General features: G+C 32.3%; 1 pseudogene; it reads right to left on the bottom strand.

Annotated features, from left to right (window-relative positions):
- Positions 1-7,793: 7,793 nt before the first annotated feature.
- Positions 7,794-9,227, bottom strand: LOC132562497 (uncharacterized; annotated as a pseudogene).
- Between the last annotated feature and the right edge of the window lie 385 nt (positions 9,228-9,612).

Below are 9,612 nucleotides of genomic sequence, written 5' to 3'. Positions count from 1 at the left end.
CCAAAAACGTAGGAATTATTTCAAACCATGTGCATGTGACAAGCGTTAATACATGTCTACTACAATACAGCGGCAATCAATTAATGGTCGGCACGGCCACTATTGTACAACACAATAACAACAAAGAATATAACAGAGTCGATACGTCCAGTAAGTAACATAGTAACCTTCCAGAAGATCATATATTTAGAATTATTGAATATATGCAGAGAAGAAGGGGCACAAAATACTGCCAATGCTATACCATACTTCACACACCGTTCATACATGTTAACTGTAACCACAAGTACGTGTACTCAACCGGAAGTATATGGTACATTCAATTGTATGTGTACTTACAAGATGAATAAATATTTTGAGGTGATGCAATGGAAAAGAATGAACCTTCATTTTTTGGCAAAAATCAGTTGGATTTTCAGATGTTTTGTTTTACTTCGAGCAAACAAATGTAACAAGATCTCGTTCCGGGAAAAAAATCACTTTCCGTCTATCAGGGTCATTTGGGAAAAAAATGGAGTATCTCAAGTTTGATCCATTTGGAAGAAACGCACACGTGGGATTATTGTAGATATAATTATATACATTTCTCTACTGCTCTACAGCAGTGACTTTAAATTTTGAACCACATTGATATAACGTTTTTAACCATCTCCAGTTCAGATCATCTATCATTTTGGACATATACCCGAGTAATTGATAGAGCGAGATATTGACCTGAAGTGCATTCTGCTGAGATGCTTAACGTCGGAGAACACTTGGTATCAGAGCTGAAAAACGTCTGGAGGATATTTGATTTGAGATATTTTCTTGAGCTATAAATACAACCCGAAATCGAATATTTCGTTGTCTGTAGATTTCGTCTACAGATCAAAGGCACTCTGCGGTAAGTTCTAATTCTTGAAATTTTGGTTTTCTTAACAAAAGAACTGTTGTCCTAATGTCAGGATATGCGAAGTTGTAGCTCAAAATTTATCTTTAATCAAAATAAAGTTTACTTTATGACAATGGAAAAACATATTTCAACTGATCTTAATTAATCATTGTTAATAGTATTGCATTTGTTATAAAGGTACCATTTATTATACACATCATGGCGACCTTTGGATATCAGAACAATATCGTACCGTATGATAGCGGTATTGTATATCAGAGACCGTTTCCAAGCACCGGCATCATCGTGGCGTGTATAGGTAATTATACAGATTACTTTCTATCTGAACCAGGTGCTTGAAGCCTTTCGTTTATCATTTATTTTCTTTATGTTATTTCTATAACTCAACCAATCCATTTCATTAACATCATGTGATATTTGATTCAAAATATATCTTATAGTGACCTTCAGTCATACAAAATCGGATGCGTTATCACCATGATTAATTTTTTTCGTCGACATGAGACTTTGGATGACTTTTAAAAAATCTTGTACACAAAAATATATATATATACAAATTCAGTATGTCTGTCAGGATTGGTGAAAACATTTGATTTGACATCACAACTTTGCCATAATCACGGTAAATTCCACTGTACGGAATTTACTTGTCGAAATATTCCTTATTTAATGTCCACTTCATAAGTCCGTTGCCCTCTTTCATTGCCATATTGATTGTATGTGATGTTTTAAAGTTAGAAAGAATCACTGTTGCAATCCTTCTAAACAATAATGCTAAAATGATAAACTCCCTCATCTAATATGTCGATTAATTTCGATTCATCTTTTGCTTTGAGTCAGTTTACTTCATGAAAAATAATTTGATTCTTTTACTTTCAAAACAATTTTTCTTTACTTCAGAAACACCATCTTGGGAATTTGATTGCTTCCTGGCTCTCGTAACAAGATGTTGATGTAGAATAGTGAATTGACAGCAAATGTTTATTGATCAGAGGTTTACTTGTCGCAATGTTTGTTTTTGGATTCCAACGCGTATGTGCCCTGTGTTAGTCCCCTCCATTTGATTTAAAATGCTGCTTGATTAACTAGAATGTTTGTTGTTTCCTTAAAAAAGAATGTCAAAACATATCAAACGCTACATGAAGGAGTATGTTGGTATTTCCTATAGTCAAATCCATACAATATCATGTTGATTAAATAAATAATATCAATATATTTTCGATGTTGCAATCTACACTTTTTTGATATTTTTGAATACATTACTAACTAAACATGTATTTTGATTTGCTCTACATAATTGTACTGTTGTATAAGCGGTATTTAGTGGATGATATTGTGGAAGTCCTTTAAAACCGCGCATTCTAGTCTGCAATACATAATGTTGATAACATTTATATAATATGATTACTCTCATTTGATTATCTGGATCAACTAGTACTCCAAGCCCCATTAATCCCTATGTTCATGTGGTTCTTCATTGACCTGCTTTAGTTTATTGTGTTTTAACAATAAAAGTGTGCAAGTTATTTTTATCTATATCAAATATATACATACAGATACATGCTGGCAACATAAACATGACCTATATCAGCAAATAAATTAAGATATCATGTAGATACACTGTACAAGGAAAACAAACCGTCATTGAAAACATTGAAATTGGACAGTAATCCAATTATTTATCTCTCTCTTCTTCAATAACATGTTCATAATCACTTCATTATCAGTAGTTGCCTAATTCTTGCTAATTTCAGCTCTGACATCACACATCAAGAAAATGGTAGTCCCCTACAGAGACAATAGCTTGGATACTTTTGTTAAACCAATGATGTTTATTTATACTGTTGCATCAGATCAGATATATCACTAGTATCACCAAACATTATCGATCAAAATATGTTGTTGCAAAAGTTTAGAAATGTCGGCCCCACTAAACATCCTGTGTATCCAGTGTTTATCTGTTTTTTTTTTCAAACCAATTGGTGAACTGATTATAAACCAAGCATGCTTCATCGTTACTGGACACAACATCAAAACCTTTGTTTAAAAATATTGTTTTTTAAAATAGTCTTATCCTGTGCCATGTAAAGGGAATTTCTATTGTTTAATTTTCATAGATTGCCAACTTATCAACGGTCTTTTTTTATAGTTTGTTTCATGGCATGGACATCATGATCATTATTTGACATTTTAGCATTATTATGATGATATGTAGTAATGTTTTTATGTACTTTGTTTATATTATCAAAGAGAAAAGACAGTCTACTAATTTCTTTCGTCATTCCAATTCTGAATCTGTTGAAACTGTTTTGTTCTTTCATTTGTAGAATGATGATTATATTTTGTATGCAGTGGATTTGACAATTTCATTTGACATTTTTTTTTATAAATATATATATATATAGCTTTTTGTTAATGTACATTGTAAGTTTCCTTTTATCTGTGTTAATTATAGCCCATAGACTATGACATTTCATGCTGAAGAAATAATTTTGCCTGTTAATTTTAAGAAATAAATGCCATATATTTATTCAGAAAGGAGTAAACTAAAATCCATAGAATGCTGTCGTTGTTGTCAAGATGGTTGATACGACCATGCATAGAACGATAAAAAATGAAATTTTAAAGATTAAATCGAAGTACTGATTAATGATGCGTTATACTGAAGGCACTTTTTTATCGTTTATATTTAATAGAACAAAAATTCAACATTCATGAATTCATAACATCATCGGGCATACAATTCATATATAAAATGTTCACCAGTATGGGTTATATGTCAACAAAATCAACGGGCTTTAAATAAGGTTACCTTTCCAAACAGTCGAAATTGCTTGAACGTTTTTTTTGCTTTGAGTATGAATCATTTTCCCATAGAATTTTTTCCCCAGTGATTATGACATCTGATTTTTATAACGTATTTTGCCTTATAGCTAACTAGTTTTGAAATCTATCTAGATATCACAAAATCTCATGTCTTCATGTTCTATTGCACGTTTGTAAAATTTTATGGCTGGGTTGTTTTAAAATGACGTTACCCCTAATGATGCCACGCCCAAAAGCTCTAACGGCCAAATGGTAAACATGGGTTTTCTTGTAGCATTTTCCATAATCATATTCTTCAAACTTCCCTCTATGGGGTAGGAACTGATGTTATGGTCAGCTCAAGGACTATTTAGTCTAAATCGTATATGTAAAATTTGTGTACTTCCAATGTTAAAATATTTCATGCCTGCCAACTTTCCCGATTCAGTCGGAAGTTTGCCGATTTTCAATCCCTATCCCCGCCTCCCGATCGTGTGGATCAAAATTAGGGTAATCACTGGATTTTAGAGATCCGCAAGTTAGGTAATTAGTAACCTTGCTATGTTTGTGAAATTGTTAAGGCTGACCACCTGGCCACATAATCAAGACCTGGTTAGATGAGTACACTACCCAATTATCTTATTTGTGTCACCAAATCCAAGTTAATCCTCTCTGACTACTTACCACATCAATCCTTAAAAAGCGGCATCATGAGTAAAAAATCCTATCCCTGAAGAGTAGACTAAAATTTCAAGAATGTTTGGTTCTGAACAAAAATCTGACAATGGTTAAACAGGAAGTAGCTACACTTTTGTAAAATAGGAACAGATCCTGACCAATTTTTGGATTTGTATTTTCTAAATATATATCACAGTAAATACAAAAATTCAAATATGGAACGTTACCTCTAGATTAAAACATGTTGATACAACGACAGCTTAAAATTTCACGAGGCGATTGATATTATTTTTTCCTTATTTCTATTAAACAATTTCTTTCAGGAACATCATATTTGGAAATACACATCTTCACTAACAACCAAACAGATAATCACCAATCTTAATATATGCTATATTGTGTGAGTTAAATGAATACTGAGAATTTTGATGAAAAAGTTCCAACTTGAATCTTACGAAAAAAGCAGATATATTTACATTGTTATAGTTTAGTAAATAATACACTTTATCAATTTAAAGTTATCTAGATAAATTGATTAAACATACGTTAATTGATTTTTTCCTTTGTGACAATGTCACGTCTCGCAAGGTATCACGACAAGTCAAAAATGTTGTTCACGCACTTTTCTCCTCATGACAATTTTGAAAAGTAGGTAGATATGAAATTGAGGAATAAGTATTTGTTTTGTAAAGATTTTTTTTTACGAATATTACTGGTAATGCATTTGATAATGATATGCATGATCTCTCTCTCTCTCTCTCTCTCTCTTGTGAGTGTTTTGTTTTATACATTTAATGATTTTAATCTTTTATACATACTAATCCAAGTTATCATTATTAACCATATATAATAACATTTCACATCTAATGTAATGCCACGGTCTCTATGACGGGAGAAAGGTATTGTTAATGTTTAAAGGCTTTGACGTTCAAAAATTAAAACAGTAATCATTAACACTCACTTTTTTTACCCCCTTTTTCTTTTAAATACATAGAAAGAACATAAATGGCGATTTCGCCATCATCCCACTGTAACTACATTTTTCTTTATTATACTAAAAATCGGAAATGAACAGGACCGATAAATGATAACTATATATGATTTATGCATACATTTATTCTATTCTACTGTTCATTTGATGTTGCCCCTGTCTATCAATGTGTCAATACTAATTACATACCGTACAGATTGTACTAAAACACACAAGTCAATAGCACCTGTTATTCTGTTCAGAATCAGATAAAGTACAGCAAAATAATTATTTAAACTGCATCAAACCGTTATTTAGCCCCTCTAGGACTCATCATACAGCTATTTCGAACTTTTGGGCTCGTCAGTGATGATAAGAGACTATAATCTTCAAACTTAAAAGGCGACGGAACTTCAAAACTATTCTTGAGGGATAAATACAAGCCTAAAAATTCAATACCTCTCAATATCAGATAATACCGACAGAACGTCAAGCAAATGTAATCAATTTGAACCGAGTACTTTCTTTTCATTTCAGTAAATTGTAGTTAGTTTTACATATTATGAATATCTATGTAAATACATGTAATCGATTGTCTTATGTCAAGACTAGTCGACAAAATGCAAACATACACACAATCACAAAGACATCACAAGTAGGGCGTTAGATGTAGTGAGAAAATTAGATACAATTCATTTAGATGTAAAACAATCAAATAAATTTTGTCGATTTACTTCAGTTTTATAATGAGCTACATTGTATATCCACATTTCTTTAAATGGATATATTAAGGATAAGGGGTATGCATTTTCGAATGACTGAAAAGATAACTATATGGATATGAATCCTCATCAAGTTTACATTGTGTAATCAATATAATAATACAGTTATAAACATTCTAGTTACACATCTTTTTATTTCAGCATTGGGATTGATTCTCTTCCAATCAGATCTCAATGAAGGCCCACCAGGACCAACTGGAAGCATCGGCGCGACCGGAGTTACTGGAGCGACAGGCCCGACTGGAGCTACTGGAGCGACAGGCGCGACCGGAGTTACTGGAGCGACAGGGTCAACCGGACCAACGGGACCAACAGGCGCAACAGGACCAACAGGACCAACAGGTGCAACCGGTCCAACAGGAACAACAGGCGCAACAGGACCAACAGGACCAACAGGCGCAACAGGACCAACGGGAGCAGCGGGACCAACGGGAGCAGCGGGACCAACGGGCCCAATGGGCCCAACGGGCCCAACGGGCCCAGCAGGAGCAACAGGAGCCGAGGGTCCCATCGGAGTTAGAGGTTGAGGTATATATATAGGTGGCTAGGATGTACTATAGAATCACTATGTGTTGCAACATTAGCAATAAAATATCCACCACTGATTGGTGTTTGGTTACATATAAATTGTTAAAAAAAATCAGCGTGGTAAATATGAAACACGGAATTAATCTGCAGTGGTAAATTGTAAACTGTAAATTCAACAATAGACATGGATAAAAAATGAAACATAAGGTAAACATGGACAACAAAATGTAACAGTACACATAGAATAAAAATGTAAAAGTAAATATGCACAAAATAAAAACAGTAAACCTGGATAGTAAACACACATAAAAATGTAACAGTAACACAGACTAAACATGTAACCAACCATTATCATGGACCAAAATTGTAATATAACAGTAAACATGGGCTACAAAATGTAACTGTAAACATAGACCAAAATACAACAATAAACATGGACAAAAAAGTAGCAATTAACATTGACAAAATATGTAACATAACAAGAAAAATAAATTAAATCGTAACAGTAAATATGGACAAAAATGTTACAGAAAATTAACAAAAAAATTGACAGTCAAAAGGACCAAGTATATTAGACAGAGGTAAAATTAATGATTCTCACAACTTTCGTTCAGTTTTACATCGATATCATGTAATATTGTAATATAATATTATTACATTAACCATATAACTGTCTAAGCACCACACTACGATTCCTAAGTACTCTGTAACCTGGAAGAAAATTACCAAGATACACACCTATAACTAATAACTTTATCAACTGACACCAAGATTGAAAATATATCTTTATGGTCAAACGACATAGATTGTTATTTGATCCTGTAGCGAAACAAGCTTGGTCTAAGTAGTATATTTAGTGTACCCGGCGTTTCTTTTTCGTGTTAGTATATATATATATATATAAACATACATACCAACTTGCGCCCCCTTACACACACACACCCTCACCAACAAACACCCACAGAGAGAGAGAGAGAGAGAGAGAGAGAGAGAGAGAGAGAGAGAGAGAGAGAGAGAGAGAGAGAGAGAGAGAGAGAGAATGGCATAATAATTAAAATACTAAAAAAAAAAACATTTTCAAAATACGGTATATAGTTTATCGGCACTTCATCAGTGGGTCAATATATTTTTCTTGAAATCACAAATTACAAACTTTCTCCCATTTTTTCCATTTCTTTTTGAAATTTTCCATGGCAATTTCACCCTGACTATTAGCAGTGTATTTTTGTGAATTATAATGGTATTTTATTGTGATAATAAGACTATTAATGTTCAGAGAGTTGTGAAGGCATCGCATCTTGTATATATATTGTTTGATTAGAAGAAGTATTTCATTGTCAACTTTGTGTATATTGAGGTTTGGTGATGTCAGTCCAAAAATGAAAGATTGTTTATTGAAATCAAATGGAATGAATAGAGCTTCTAGTAAAATTTTAAAGCTATCAAGTAGGTTTTGAACTTCCTTACACTCCCACAAAGTATGTAATATTGTTTCAGTTTCTGCATTACATAAAGTACACAACGGAGAAATAACAAGATGTGATTTGAAAAGAAAAGAATTTGTAGTTAAGATATAGTGATTAACTCTGTACTGAAACCATTGTAGCTTTGTGCTTCTAGTAACAGAGAAAGGAATTTTGTATATTTGATCCCAAGTTAAATCATTCAGATCAAAAACTTTGTTCCATTTCCTTTTCTTGTTGGTATAGTGTTGTTTTTTATCAAAATGTTGTAAAAATCTTTGAAGCCTTTTCTTTTCATCATACATATTTCTAAATTTGTTGGTATAAAAGGATATGGAGGTTTTGAATTTGGGATTTCATTTGAAGAAAGAAACTTTTTCACAGCTAATAAAATGCTGTGGTAATGAAGGAAGTTTGTTGTCACATTATATGTGTGAAGAATTTCCTGATAACTGTAGAAACTCCCTAATTCATGATTTTTTATCAAGTCATTTATGACAATAATATTTTTTTTCAAAAAGATTTTTAATGAAAACTGATTTCTTACCAACAGTTATATTTCGGTTGTACCAAATATTTCTAAATTTGTTGGTATAAAAGGATATGGAGGTTTTGAGTTTGGGATTTCATTTGAAGAAAGAAACTTTTTCACAACTGATAAAATGCTGTGGTAATGAAGGAAGTTTGTTGTCACATTATATGTGTGAAGAATTACCCGATAACTGTAGAAACTCCCTAATTCATGATTTTTTATCAAGTCATTTATGACAATAATATTTTTTTTCAAAAAGATTTCTAATGAAAACTGATTTCTTACCAACAGTTATATTTCGGTTGTACCAAATAGGTGTTTTTTTTAAATAGAATCTCCTTTTGGGGTATTTTTTCATTAATCAATGTTAATTTGTTCCAGGCTTTAAAAACATCAATCCAAAACTTGTTTTTAATTTTTTTCTGACATAATTGTACAAAGTCAACACCATAGTTTGCTAATAGTTCTATATTAACAGTATTTTTTCAGAATTACTTGCCATTTAGCTGTGGTCTGAAAAAAGCCTTCGAATCCAACCTAGTTTTAAAGAATCTATGTAAGCCTTAATGTTAATCATTTTCAGGCCGCCATTAAAATAGCTTTGAAAAACTGCTGTTCCATAAAAACTGAAAAAGAGTAGTATTGAGTTTTGATATAAAAGAGTCATCTGGATTTGTTAACGAGATAAATAGGTGGTTTAGTTGTGAAATAAGGAGTGATTTGATAATATGGATTCTCCCAATTGGAGTAAAATTTCTACTATTCCAGATTTTTATTAAAGATTTCAGCTTTGTAAGTTTTTTGTCAAAATTTATTTTTGGAAATCTCGTGTAAATTAACTTGGAACTCAATACCCAAAAGTGTAAATTTATGTCTGCCCCACTCTAAATTTAGCTCAGGAAGATAAGTGTCTTCAGAAAATGTCTTAATCCCAATCCAGACTACCTGTGTTTTTGATATAT

This window comes from Ylistrum balloti, unplaced genomic scaffold (genome assembly GCF_031769215.1).
Source record: "Ylistrum balloti isolate Yb309-2 unplaced genomic scaffold, AGI_CSIRO_Ybal_v1 Utg371438, whole genome shotgun sequence".
Taxonomy (NCBI): domain Eukaryota; kingdom Metazoa; phylum Mollusca; class Bivalvia; order Pectinida; family Pectinidae; genus Ylistrum; species Ylistrum balloti.
This window is presented reverse-complemented; position numbering and strand designations above follow the sequence as displayed.